General features: G+C 50.0%; 1 long non-coding RNA gene across 1 annotated transcript in view; it reads left to right on the forward strand.

Moving 5' to 3' along the window:
• The first annotated feature begins 255 nt into the window (after positions 1-255).
• LOC138510465 (uncharacterized) overlaps positions 256-14,456 on the forward strand; it is a 39,244-nt gene continuing 25,043 nt past the window's right edge. The window contains exon 1 of the long non-coding RNA XR_011280394.1: positions 256-867. This is a non-coding gene — a long non-coding RNA (uncharacterized lncRNA). The remainder of the gene's footprint in view (positions 868-14,456) is intronic.

Raw genomic sequence — 14,456 nt, forward strand, 5'->3', positions numbered from 1 at the left:
TCAAGGCAGGATTTACGGGGTGATTTCCCTCAGTCAAACGGAGCTCAGAGAAGCGCTACCACCCAATACATAGAACACACATTCAAATATCATAAAAGAACAAACATTTCATCACTTTTTAAAATTATAGAAGAAGAAAATGCCTAAAGAAAAAAGAAAGAAAGAAGAAAAAATAAAATAAATAACCACTATATTAATAACCATCTCACTTGGGGGGCGCTGTTGCGCTTGACGGAGTATGGCTGCCTGAAAAGGAGCTCCGTGCTGGGTGACTGCATCCTTGGCAATATATGCACCAGTACGACGAAATGTGCTAATGGAAGACTGTGTGTTAATTGCTCAGAATGCTCTTCAGTCACCATATGAATCTTGGACTGCAATATCGTGTCGTTCTGCAGTTTCTGCAGTTTTTTGAAGGACCGTGGGATGTCGTCCCCTGGATCCAACTTCCACGTCCGGCGGGACCCGCCTCCTGCACTGGGAGGCTCTGTGGCTGTGAGGGCTGCTGTGGGGGAGGGGCGTGTGGTTGTTCGCTGTCTGTTGGGCACGACACTTGCCCCTTATCCCGGCGGGGGCTAGTGAGTTCCTTTCGGCTGCTGCCCCAGGTGCTGCTGCCCCTCCCTCGGCATCATACGGCATCCTGTCGTGGTCGTGGTCTGGGCCAGAGCCCGGGTCTACTGAGGGTGGCCCGGAGGTCTTTATTGCGGCGGTCCTCCCGACCGCGACTTGGGGGGTGGGCTGCTCGCCAGACCACTTGCCCGCTCTACCGACGTGGGAGCCCAGCCCGTACTCACCCGATCTGCCCTTGGAGAATCACAGCCTTGCTGGGTCCTCACCTGGAAAGAAGACGCCTCCCTAATTACTACGGTGAGTCCACTGCACGCTTCATATGTGGGCTCATCCCCTCCCTCTTGCCACTGGTGCCGCGAGCGTGCGGCTGGGTCCCTACTCCAGTCTTCTTTGCCATGACTGTTTGGTCTACATTTTCTGATCCGGGCTGGGGCCCCCTGCATACTCTGCCACACATCAATGAGTAACGATGCTCACACCAATATCATAAAAGAACAAACATTTCATCACTTTAAAAAATATTATAGAAGAAGAAAATGCGTAAAGAAAAAAGAAATAAAGAAGAAAAAAATAAAATAAGTAACCACTATGTTAATAACCATCACACTTGGGGGGGTGCTGTTGCTCTTGATGGAGTATGGCTTCCTGAAAAGGAGCTCCATGCTGGGTGACTGCATCCTTGGCAATATATGCGGCAGTCCGACGAAATTTGCTAATAGCAGATTGTGGGTTAATTGCTCGGAATCCTCTTCAGTCACCATTTGAATCTTGGACTGCAAGATCACGCTGTTCTGCAGTTTCTGCTGTTTTTTTGAAGGACTGTGGGATGTCATCACCTGGATCCAACTTCCACGTCCGGCGGGACCCACCTCCTGCACTGGGAGGCTCTGTGGCTGCGAGGCCTTCTGTGGGGGATGGGCGTGTGGATGTTTGCCATTGTTCGCCTCGCTGTCTGTGGGGCGCGACACTTGCCCCTTATCCCGGCAGGGGCTAGTGAGCTCCTTTCGCCTGCTGCCCCCAGATGCTGCTGTCCCCCCCGGCGTCCTGTCGTGGTCGTGGTCTGGGCCGTAGCCTGGGTCTACTGAGGGCAGCCTGGAGGTATTTATTGCGTCGGTCCTCCCCACCGTGACTTTGTGGGGCGGGCTGCCCGCCGGACCGCTTGCCCGCTCTACCGACGTGGGAGCCCAGCCCATACTCACCTGACCTGCCCGTGGAGAATGACAGCCTTGCTGGGTCCTCACCTGGAAAGAAGACGCCTCACTAATTACTACGGTGAGTCCACCGCATGCTCCATCTGGGGGCTCATCCCCCTCCCTCTTGCCACTCATGCCGCGGGCGTGCGGCTGGGTCCCTACTCCAGTCTTCTTTGCCATGACTGTTTGGCCTACATTTTCTGATCCAGGCTAGGGCCCCTGCATACTCTGCCACACATCAATGAGTAACGGTGCTCACACGTTCCCCTTCGTCACCGGCTAACCAATGCCGTGGGGGCTGGGGAATTGTTGCTCCCCCTTCAAGACCTGGCAGGGCACAATCAAGTGGATACGCATGGTATCTGCTGTAATAGACAATAGCGCTTGATCTGCCACTACTATTAATGTAATTCAATTATCAACTCTAATTTCTTAGAGTCCTCGCATCCAAGAACTACATAGGGAGCCTCCCTAGATTGCCTGGGTCCCTCGGCGCATATCTTGGTCCTGTCTCATGTAGCATTGTCGGGGGGGGGGCTGCACATCCATACGCGAAACAGCCTGCTTATGCCACCCACCAACGGTTCGTACCATACTACTGGTCTCCCCTACGTCTCTGGATATGGATGCTCGCAAGTCTGTTCAATACCTGCTTTAGACAGACTACTTATTTTCTACTTCTGCTACCAAACAACTTCATGCAGGCCAGCTTGCCTCCTCCCCACCACTTAAGGAGTGCGCAACCATCTTGGCTTTCACCTCGAGTATACCTACAGGCCCTGAGGTACACTGCACATGCCCCCTTTTGGGTCCCGGTCTCTGAGACTTTACACTGGGTCTACACACAAGACTCTCAGGCACCATGGCCCTGCCTGAGGGTCCGCTCCAACATTCATTGCGTAACCTGACACAGGCTCGCCCACCACAGCCGGGCTGGCGATTTATTCAAAAACTGTGATCTGGAGTTCTCCGGCTCTTCACCCCAGGCCACTCGTCCTTATATTCTCTTACAACTTAAACGAGACGCATGATCTGTGAGACCACCTGCACTTTCCCTGTACTGTTCGATCTCTGAGCAGGGAACCCGCTGGGACCATGCCAAAAGGGGCCAACAAAAAACAAAGTTCCATCAGCATGTTCGCGAAAGCTCCATCCAAGCCGACTGAAGTCGTCCCGGAATCTGAGCCTACCATGTCAGCACCTCCGGAATCCGCTGAGTCGCAGAAGATGATGGAATTCATGCGAGAAGGGTTCACCACCCTCCACTCCAAACTCATTGATATAAATGGAACCATATCGTCCATCAAAGCCCACATGGAGAAAACCGATGGTCGGGTCACAGAAGTCGAGTCTAGGGTGGGTATTGCAAAAGATGACATTGCTGCCCTCCGGGCGGAGGTCTCCACACTATCCAGACAGGTGCTTGAGGTTGCTAAAAAGAACGAGGATCTTGAATCACACTCAAGGTGTAACAATCTTCGCATCATTGGGGTCCCAGAAGACATAATTTAAGGCAACATGGAGGACTATGTTGAACACACCTTATTAGCGTTGCTGGACTCCCCGAAGCTCTCCCCACAGTTTGCGATAGAGAGGGCCCATCGTGCCCTGACCGCCAAACCAAAGCCAGGTGCACCTCCACGCCCCATCATTGCGAGAGTTTTGAACTACCGAGATCGAGATACATTGCTCAGGGCTGCGAGGGCTAAAGGAGAACTCTTCCTGGGATCCTCCAGGATCCACCTATATCCTGACTTCTCGGTATCAAGGATCGAACACTCAAATCAAGTCTTTTTCTTCACAATTTCAGAAGAGGCATCAAAATGTATTGATGAGCATTTCCCCGGCTGATGTTACCTACCCTGGTGACCACAACCATGTTATATACAGTACCGGAAAATGTGTGACAGGTCTCAGTGACCCCCTGGTCCAGAACTCCTATCAGTCTAACCTTGTGCTGAATGTTGATCTCTACTCATTCATTGTTTGACCGCACTGTTATGCTTTAACCACCTGTATTGCCCAAAACTGGTGTTAAGTACCATGACAATCCTTAAATTGTTCCCAGCTTCGGAGGTGCCTCCACCCCGGCCAGTGCACCGGCCCCCAGGCATTGATGCCGCAGTTTTTGTTTCTATTAGATGGGAGTTGGGTTTTCACTCCTCTGATTGGGAGTGGGCTGTGGGTGGGGGTGGGAAGGGATGGGAGTTTTGTTGGAAAATGCTTGACACGCAAAGAAGAAGTAGAGTGTGTGATTATGTTAAGTTGTATGCACTTCATTGAGGTATATGATCACTGTTTTTTAGGCTCAGACCCCCGTATTATGATCCAACACCTTGTGATACTCATATTTCGTGACTACCTCAATGGCTGATAACAACATGGTTTGCATGAGCTTGAATGTAAGGGGACTAGGGAATTACAGGAGGATGCGTAATGTGCAATTATATGTTGAATGACATGGTGTGAAAATACTTTTCTTACAGGAGACACATGCTTGTGCTGAGGGGTGTGAACGATTTGCAAAGGTATGGGCCCCCCAGAGATATTACACTGATTACTCCACCAAAATAGGGGAGTCATGATTCTGATTCACAGGAGTATTAAGTTTCAGCACAGTGTGACTCATGTAGACCCCTTGGGGCGATATGTCCTTCTCTATGGTGCGCTGCATAACAAAGAGATTGTGCTACTCAATATCTACTGGCCGAACATTGATGACCCCGGGTTCTATACGCACCTGGCTTCCCTGCTTGCCAGATTCCCCCTTGTGCCGATCCTCTAGGGAGGGGATTTCAATACCATCCTCGACGTGCACTGGGATAGGTCAGGTACCAGGCCCTGTCAACTTTCCAGAGCGGCTAAGGTTATTATTGATGCTCAGTCCCAACTGGCGGTCTCGGATGCATGGAGATTAGTGTACCCTGATTCCCAAATGTATTCCAGCTACTCTTCTGTACATGATTCACATTCCAGGATCGATAGGTGGCTTATATCAGACATAATTATTAGGAACATCACACATATGTCAATTCTCCCCAGGACGCACTCAGACCATTCCCTGGTGACCATCTCCCTTAGTTGGGGTACATATCGTATTAAGACTTGAACGTGGAGAATGAAACCACAGTCTCTAACAGACACAGCCTTTATGGCGGACCTAGAATCCGCTATCAATGAGTATTTTGAGCTAAATACAGGTTCGGTCTGCACACAAGCCACCCTTTGGGAATCATTCAAAGCTTACATCGGGGGCCGTGGCTACGAGGCCATGGAGTAGGACGTGTTTCCTACAGGGCTCCGGCTGATCCGTGAAGAACCTGATAAAAGACTAAGTTCAGAGCAAGCACTGGCGCTCACAAACGGAGGAAAAGATACATGAATCTGCCGTGCGCAATCATGGGCAGTCTGGAGGCCTAATGGACAGAACGTCCATAGAACGGGCGTATCGCAAGTTTGCATCGGAAGGGAACGATCGGAAACAAGATGGCCAGCACGAACAAAGGACTGCTTCACAGCTGACGGTGTTGCAGAAGATCGCGAAGCCCGGCTGGGCGCCCGCACACTTTGCCTGCGTCTTGGCAGTGGGCCAGCGGCTGAGGCCAATTTACATAGAAACATTGTTGCAAGAGGAGCGCTGCTCATGCGGCAGGCGGAGCGACTTGGAGCGGCTCAGAGGCTGTGGAGCCGTGGTGGGGGAAAGCGAATGTCCCGGGGCAGAAGCGACGCTCGCAGTGGAAAGTGGGCAGATGATAATGTAGCGGGCCCCACGGAGGGGAACGTTGTATTCTGCGAACAGTAGATTATGAACAAAGTCGGACCGAGGGCAGCACGCATTTAATGAGCACCAACAAAATGGCGCCCTGCCAGCACAAACAAAAGAACGGGCGGTGGGATCCCTGAGGCCCCTGCCTTGCTACTGCAAAGTGCATTGATTTAACACCAGAGGTGGATGCGAGTTAATGGCACAGGGGGGGTGAGATTGGGAGCCGGACAGGGTGTGCCCACGAGTACTGCAGAATGCGCCTGCCGGGGACAGTGGAGTGCAGGCGCGGACAGTGCAATAGGCGGCAGCAGAGGCCGTACCGGCGAATACTGAGGGGTCACTCTAAGGGAAGTGCCCGGCAAGCGCATAGCCCCCCAAAGGTGCATGGGACAATCTATGAGACACCACATTGTCGGATAACGAGAAGTACTTCCTGGGGCGCAGCGCGCAACAGGCGAGCAACACTGAGCCCCAGCTGAGGATCAGGGCAACGTACTCCTCGGAGTAACCATCCGCCCGACTCACACTATAACACCTGCACGGTCCGGAGAGAAGGGGGCCATCGTGTGACAAGCGGCCCAACTGAGTCAGATAGCACCACAGGATACCACGCAATTGGGCAGGCTGCACCTGCGACCTAACTGTATGCACGGCCTCAGAACGCCGAGCCCGCAACGACACCCAGTGAGACTCGCAGGCAACTGGGGGTGTAGCCACGAACCTGGACCGGTAGGAGTGGGGGCACAGAAGGAAACAGAAATAGCCAATGCACAGCTGCGCAAGAGGACACACTCCACTCCAGCCGCAGACCCGGTGGCATTAGGAAACCCTCAACCCCAGCTCACCCAGGTCTAGTTGCCAACCAAAGACCTACTCAACGGAGGCCAAAAACTAGAACGTGGTGGGTCTGGTACACACAGGCCCAGAAACAGCAAGATGGCCAACAAATTGCCCAAGACAAAAGGCAAACAGCCCACGCTTGATGAATACGCCAGAACACCGACGGCGGCAGAGGGGGCCAAGAGCAAGGAGAGAACCCCCCACTGTGAGCACAGAGGCCATGAGCAAAGACCAGGAGATCCTTGCGGCAATTGCAGACTTGAAAGTTGCTTGGGAAACCAAATTGGAATTGGCCATGGTCAAATTGAAGGCGGCACTGGAGCTCAAAGTTGGGGCAGTACAGGAAGAGGTGAATCTCCTCCGACAAGACGTTAGGGCGCTAGCAGAACGAACAGGCGACCTAGAGAAGGAAGTGGCCCCGAACACAGCTGCATGCGCATCCCACAAATCGGAGCTCCATGCCCTAGATCAACGCGTGGGCAATCTGGAAAGTAGGGCGGAGGAAGCGGAGGGACGCGCCCGAAGGAACAACATACGCATTGTGGGACTGCCGGAAGGAGCCGAGGGCTCCAACCCCACAGAATACATCGAATCAATGCTGCTGCAGGAGATAACGGGCGGAGTGCTGTCCCAGGGGTTTGTGGTGGAACGAGCGCACAGGGCCCTGACGAGGAAGCCACCACCGGGTGCCCCCCCTAGGCCAGTGATTGCCAAGATCCTGAACTATCGAGACCGAGAGAGAATCCTAGAACATTTTCGGAAAGGAGGAACAATACAAAGGGCGTCAGTAAATATAACGGCATACCCGGACTACACTCTGCAGGTACAACGACGATGCATGAACTTTGGTGCAGTGAAGAGAAGATTGCGAGAAGCGGGTTACAAGTATATGCTGATTTACCCTGCGAAGTTGAAAGTGTTCCACAGAAACAGAACATTGTTTTTCGATACCCCGGAGGATGCGACAGAATGGCTGGACACGCAGAGCTGCCACCAGGAATTGGGCATCCAGAAGGAAGATGGCGCAGATAAGTTGCATGGAGACTGTGGTGCCTAGGGCACTACAGCCTCAGACACTGGGACTAGAATATAGTATTAACAACAGCCTGTTGGAATAGAGCGACCAGCACTGTATATATAGGATCCTTGCATATGAGAACTTAGTAAACGGAGCGGGAGCCTAACGGAACAAGCCCTCACACCCCCACAAACAGATCAGTTAGGTTACCGGTAGACCGGTGACACCCTGCTGGGTTCCTGACGCAGGACCAAATGCGGGGGAGCCTGAGATCCAGGGATGGAGCTGGGCACCAGTTGGGGACGGGTAGGGAGGAGGCAGGGAAGGGGTTGGGTGCAGTGTTTTGTAGTTGAGGAGGAAAGGGGGAGGGAGGGGTTGAAATGGTTGGAGAAGGTTTAAGTTGGGGTACACCCTGAAAAGATAAGATTTGGACTGTACTTGTGGAGGGAAGAGCAGGAACTTAATATGTCATGGGAGACCTTAAAGTAGTTACCTGGAATGTCAGGGGGCTCAATAGCTAATTAAAAAGAAATAAGGTTATGATGTACCTGCGTAGGCAGAAAATAGACATAGCCTTGCTGCAAGAAACTCATGTAATGCAAGAAAAGCTGGAAGTGGTCCGAAGGAAGTGAAGGGGGACTGTCGTGGGCGCAGTGTATTCAGCCTATGCCAGAGGGGTGATCACCTGGGTTGCGCCGCATGTCCCGTTTCAGTTGCTGCACTCCACGGTCGAGCCAGACGGGAGGATGGTAATAATGCAGGGGTCAGTGGAAAACAAGTAAATATGTATTATAAATACATATGCACCGAATCAGGATACAGCGGCATACTTCAGGACTCTATATAGCAAACTTAGCGTGAGCTTTGGGGGGGCGGTGATTTGGGGAGGAGATTTCAATTGTGTATTGGACCCGAAAATGGACAGATCAGATGCCAAAATAGATAGACCCACCCCAGCTGCCAGGGCATTGCAGTCTCTGTTAACGGATTTCGGGTTAGACGGTGCATGGAGGTCACACCATCTACAGTATAGACAATACTCGCACTATTCAGCCCCCAGAACTTACACACTAGATTGGATTATGTGTTTGTTACACATGAATTAATGATAGAAGTAACGCAGGCAGAATACAAAGCGAGGGTCCTCTGACCATTCGCCGTTGATACTAGTATGGCAATACCGATCCCTGAGAGCTAAGATACCGACATGGCGCCTCCAAGCAGAGGCGTTGAAAGATGATATGTTTAGGGAGGACATGAGAGAGGAAATAATAAGCTATTATGAGATCAATACGTGTAGTGTGAAGACAGCGGGTATGCTCTGGGAAGCTTTTAAACTAGTAGTGAGAGGGATAGCCATAGCTAAGTCCAAAGGGCTACAAAGAGGGATTCTGGCTGACCTACAGGAAGCGGAAACAGAGCTAGAAACAGCACTGAAAAGGGGAAGTAACACTAAGGAAAGTAATGAAACGATATTTAGGCTTCAGCAGAAATGCGCGGGATACTTGGAAAGGTTGTGTGACCTTAACTATAAAAAATACATAGAGAGGCAGCATGCAGGGGGAGACAAACCAGGGAGAGTCCTGGCATGGCTATATAAAAATGAGACTCCCTGACCCATAATCAGAACGATAGCGAAAGAAGATGGGAGTGTAGTAGACACACAAGAGGGAGTTAATCAGGAATTTGTGGACTATTACCGTATCCTGTATGGAGATGCGGAAGACAGAGACGGAAAGGAAATAAAGGAAACACTGGAGGATATTGGATTGCCGCAGATTAGTGCAGAAGAGCGAGAGGAGCTAGACGCACCGATCACTCTAGAGGAATTAGAAGAAGTAGGTAGGCAACTACCTACTAGTAAGACTACAGGGTCTGACGGACTCCCCAGCGAATTTTATAAGACGTACAAAAATGAGGAACTCCCCCCCCCCACTTTTAGAGATGCTAAATGATGCATATGAAGTCGGAAGATTACCAGAGTCCCTAAGAAAGGCGATTATCATACCGCTTCCCAAACCCAATAAGCCTGGTTGTGAGTGCAGCTCCTACAGACCCCTGTCGATGTTGAACCAGGACAGTAAAATATTAACAGGGGTCCTGGCAAATAGAATAAGAAGAGTCATTAACAAATTAATACACCCCGACCAGACAGGCTATGTCCCCAACAGGAACATATCCAACAATCTTAGGCGACTCCACCGGGTCATTGAACATGCAAACGGGGATGCGGGTGAGATGGCAATAGTTTCGTTGGATGCAATAAAGGCCTTTGACTCAGTCAAATAGCCATGGCTGATTGCGGCCCTGACCAATTATGGGATAGGACCGGGGTATCTTAGATGGGCCAAACTATTATATAGCGAGTCGCTGGCCAGGGTTAAAACAGGAGCGGTAATATCAGAGAGGTGGCAGCTCAGCAAGGGCACTAGGCAGGGATGCCCTTGGTCCCCCATGTTGCACATCTTGGCCTTGGAGCCCCTGGCGATATACTTGAGGCAGCAGTACGACATAATTGGCATTGCCATAAAGGGGGAACCGCATTTAATTTCTTTGTATGAAGATGATATGTTGCTGTATTTACGCTACCCTGAAGAAAACTTCCAGTATATCCTGGAGGTGTTGGAGCGATTTGCAAGGCTCTCAGGCATAGCTGTGAACCCCAAAACATCTTGTGTATTTCCACTGGACAGGTACAAAGGGATTCCATTAGAGCAGTTACCGATCCTGCAGATACCATGGGAGGTCAGCAGGTTCCGCTATCTTAGGATAGACATATATCATACGGTAGAAGCAGAGCATCAACGCAATACTGAGAAAGCTATTAAGAATATTGAAAATAGTATGAAGTTCTGGGCGAAGCTCCCCCTGGCGATGATGGGACGGGGGGCAATGCTGAAAATGGTGGTGTTGCCAAGACTGTTGCACTATTTTGGAAATATCCCATATTTGATACCTAGGCGATTCTTTGTTAGAATAAACAGCATATGCAGGGAATTCCTCTGGCATGGGACAAGAAACAGAGTGGCCCCCTGGAAGCTACAAAACACATACGAGAAAGGGGGTATAAAATTGCCAAACTATGAGATTTATTATATAGCAAGTCAACTACAATATGTAGCCAAATGGCTCTCTGAGGAGAAGACTTCGGAATCTAGGTTGTTCCGTTTGGACTGCGCCCCATTCTTCTGAAAAGAAATGATGTGGTTGCCCAGATCGGATATGGGAGAGCGCCCAAAGATGATGATACTCGGATGGGAGATATGGCGTAGGGCTTGTCAGATAATGGAGAACCCATCCCGTCTTCCCCGCAGATCCCGTTAGTCGCGCTAGCGGGGGAAGAAAAGCAATTAAGACTAATGATCAGGAAGCACTGGCAACCGGTGGGAATAGCAACAATGAGTGACCTGTGGCAAGAGGGATATATAAAGAATTTTGAGGGGCTGGTGGAGGAAACAGGGTTACATTTGGGGCAGTATATCACATACCATAGGGTGGTGCAGCGGATTAAAGAGACATGGTCCAAAGTGGTACTAGCAGATGAGCCGGATGCCACTACAGAGACAATATATGACATAGCAGAGGGGGGACATGAAATATCTAGAATATATGAATTGATGATGACCAAAGCCGGGAAGGAAGTGGTACAGTTTAGACAGGACTGGGAAGAGGAAGTGGGTACCCCAATGAGTGACGGGATGTGGGAGCGTGCTCAAGGGTACCACAAAAAAGTGTCAAGAAATGCTAGATTACAACAGATACAACTATATATAACCCACAGAGCATATATGACACCCCTAAGGATAGCCAAATTTAAAAATGCAAGACTACAGTCATGCCCCAAATGTGACAAAGAAAACGCCGGAATGGTGTATATGTTCTGGTCATGCCTAATAATAGAGAGATTTTGGGGGGAAATAGCACATAGGATGGAGGGAAAAGGGATCCAAATGGTGGTGGACACTGTGTGGGCTTGCCTAATAGGTGGGTTTCCTAGACCACGTAAACCCAAGCATGTGAGTAAATTGAAAGATCTGGCATATGTTTTTTGCAAAGAGAAGAATCGCTATGGGGTGGAAGGCATGTCACAGACCAAGAATGGAAGAATGGTGGAAAGATCTACAGAAATGGGCAGAGGCTGTAGTATGGCAGGAAGCAAGCAATGTCGGGGGGAGATGGGGGAGAGACGGGGACCTTGATTGCTTGGAAACAACTAATAGCTGAATTGTTCGGGCCCTCGCATGACGAGGCAAGCGACCAGGATCCAACAGGATAAAGTGATGTATATTTAAATGGTATTATGTGCACTGTAAGTTTGGTTTATGTTGGTTGTTGAAATAAAATTAATAAAAATTGTTTAAAAAAAAAAAAAAAGCTTACATCAGGGGCATAGCTATTTCCAAAGAATCGGGGATTCTTCGAGTGATCCGTAGGGACATCTCGAAGAGCAAAAATGCACTCTCCTCCCTTGAGGCCCAGTATGCCCTTTTGCCAACCCCTTATACCCTTTCCAATATTGGCATTGAACTGGATACATTCAGCACGCATGCAGAACGGGAAAGAAAATGTATCGATAACCCTTGTCTTGCTCGGAGGTATGGGGAGTGGGAGCGGCCTGGCCGTGTTCTGGCAAGGCTCCTTTGCCAGGAGATGGGATCACCCCACATCCCGGCTATAGAGAAACCTGATGGCACCTTGGCCCTCCTTCTGCAGGATATTAATGCAGAATTCTTCTCTTTATATGAATCCCTATACTCGAATGTAGATATTGTTCCTTCAGCTAAGGTTGACGCGTACTTAGCCAGCCTATCTCTCTCCATTCTCTCTGATGAGACTAGCAGCTGTCTCGACATACCTATTACGACTGAAATATCAGAGGCCATTGACTCCCTAGCTTCAGGCAAAGCCCCTGGTCCTGACGGCCTCCCGGTTGAATTTTATAAACAATATAAATCCTGACTGGTCCCCCAGTTGCTGGCACTGTGGTAGGAGTCATGTGAGGTGGGTAAACTTCCCCCCTCCCTTCACGAGGCCATTATATCTGTTCTACTTAAACCGGGTAAACCCCCCACTCAATGCGGGTCATACCGGCCCCTCTCTCTCATTAACTGCGATGATAAGATTTATCCCAAAATTCTAGCCCTGCGAATGACCCCATACATGTCCTACATTATCCACCCAGACCAGTCAGGATTTATCCCTGGGAGGTCCACCTCCCTCAACCTGCGACATCTGTTCAACATTATCAGCCGAATTGACCCAAATTCTCAGGCAGTGGCAGCCACCCTCGGCTTTTAGCTCTGTCTCATGGAGCTACCTCTGGCGAGTCCTTAAGAAATGTCATTTTGTGCCCCGTTTTCGGTCCTTGGTAGAACTGCTATACTCTGATCCGATGGCCAGGGTCCGCACCGAGGACAGGTGTTCACTTTTTTTTTGTATTGTCAGGGGTACGAGACAGGGCTGTCCCTTTTCCCCTCTGATTTTTTGCCATAGAACCTCTGGTGGACAGGCTGCGACAGATCCATTCTCACCGGGGCCTGAGATTGTCTGGGAAGCCAGACATCATCTCCTTACATGCTGATGACGCTTTACTCTTCATTCGCTCACCAGCACGCAACCTAGCTCCTGTCCTGGATGACATCATACACTTTGAGCAGATATTGGGACTCAGGGTAGACTGCTCTAAATCTACTTTATTTTCACTTACTGATGCCACGCTTCCCTTCCCCAATACTCTGGGGTTCACCTGGTCACAAACCGAAATCCCCTATCTCGGGGTGGTGATCGCCCGCCACTCTAATTTAGTGTTTGAGGCTAGTTATCAGAAATACTTAACTACACTAACTAGGAAATGTCTGGGCTGGGCAAAACTCCCAATTTCCCTAGCTGGCAAGATCAGCATTTTAAAAATGATAGTGCTCCCTCAACTCCTTTATCGGTTCCTTAACCTACCCCTGTGGCCCGGTAAAGAATTCTTTCAATCACTAAACCGCACAATCAATACATTCCTGTGGCACTCAGGGGCAGTCTGCCTTAAACTTGATTCATTGGCTGTTCCCATGCATGGCGGCGGCTTCGGTGCTCCCCACTTTGAAAGATATTGGTTGGTGCAATTCGCTTCATACTGGTTTATCATTGCAAACCCTCCTTCACATATTAGGCTTCAGCGTTTTTTGGTCGAGGGGCGAGATATCCGCTCTCTGGTCCTTTCTCCCCCATGTCTTAAATGTGACCCACTCGATCCTGTAGGCACCACGTTCCTGGCTCTGGCTAAAATATGGAAGATGCCCAGCACTTCTCGTCCCTTTCACAGCAGCCTACCTCTCTGGAATTTCCTCCCAGGAGCCACCTGCATTCCCTCGTTGATAGTGCGCCACTGGGCTGCTACAGGCTTTGAAACCATTCAAGAAGTCTTCGACCAGGGTAGCTTCCTACAATGGCCGGACCTACCGGAAACCTTATGGTGGAAACCATCCTCCTGGCTTCAATACTTGGGCCTCCGCCGATTTCTCAAGGGGAGGTTCTTGAATTTTCCCACCATACCGCATGATGACCCAATACTTGCTGAATGTCAATGCTTCCAGGGGCAAGGTGTCCAGATTATACGCTTTACTACAGTCCAGAGATACTCCTCCGTATGATAAACTCCAACGCTACTTAGCGGAGGACCTGGAGATTGATATGATGGGCGCATATGGAACCGTATATGCGCCCACACCCACAATGTATCATTTAATTCCCACTTCAAACAAATACAATTTTAAAACGTTACATAGATTTCACTATGCCCCAATTAGATTACACCGCATGTCGCAGGACCACTCCCCCAGATGCCCCAGATGTGGCTTCGAAGATGCAACATATATAGACATTATCTGGTCCTGTCCGAGGCTGGCTCAATTCTTTGAGAGGGTCTGCTCCACCATGTCTGATATCCTTGATCACAATATTACCTGATCCCTCCTAAAGTGTCTCTTTCATGATTTCCCTGGTCTTGGTTGTGACTCTAAAAAACTGGCGGGGCTCTGCATGCTCCTTGCAGCACATTGTATCCTGTTATATTGGCTCC

This window comes from Ambystoma mexicanum, chromosome 6p (assembly GCF_040938575.1).
Source record: "Ambystoma mexicanum isolate Mex_15411 chromosome 6p, UKY_AmexF1_1, whole genome shotgun sequence".
In the NCBI taxonomy this organism is placed as follows: Eukaryota; Metazoa; Chordata; class Amphibia; order Caudata; family Ambystomatidae; genus Ambystoma; species Ambystoma mexicanum.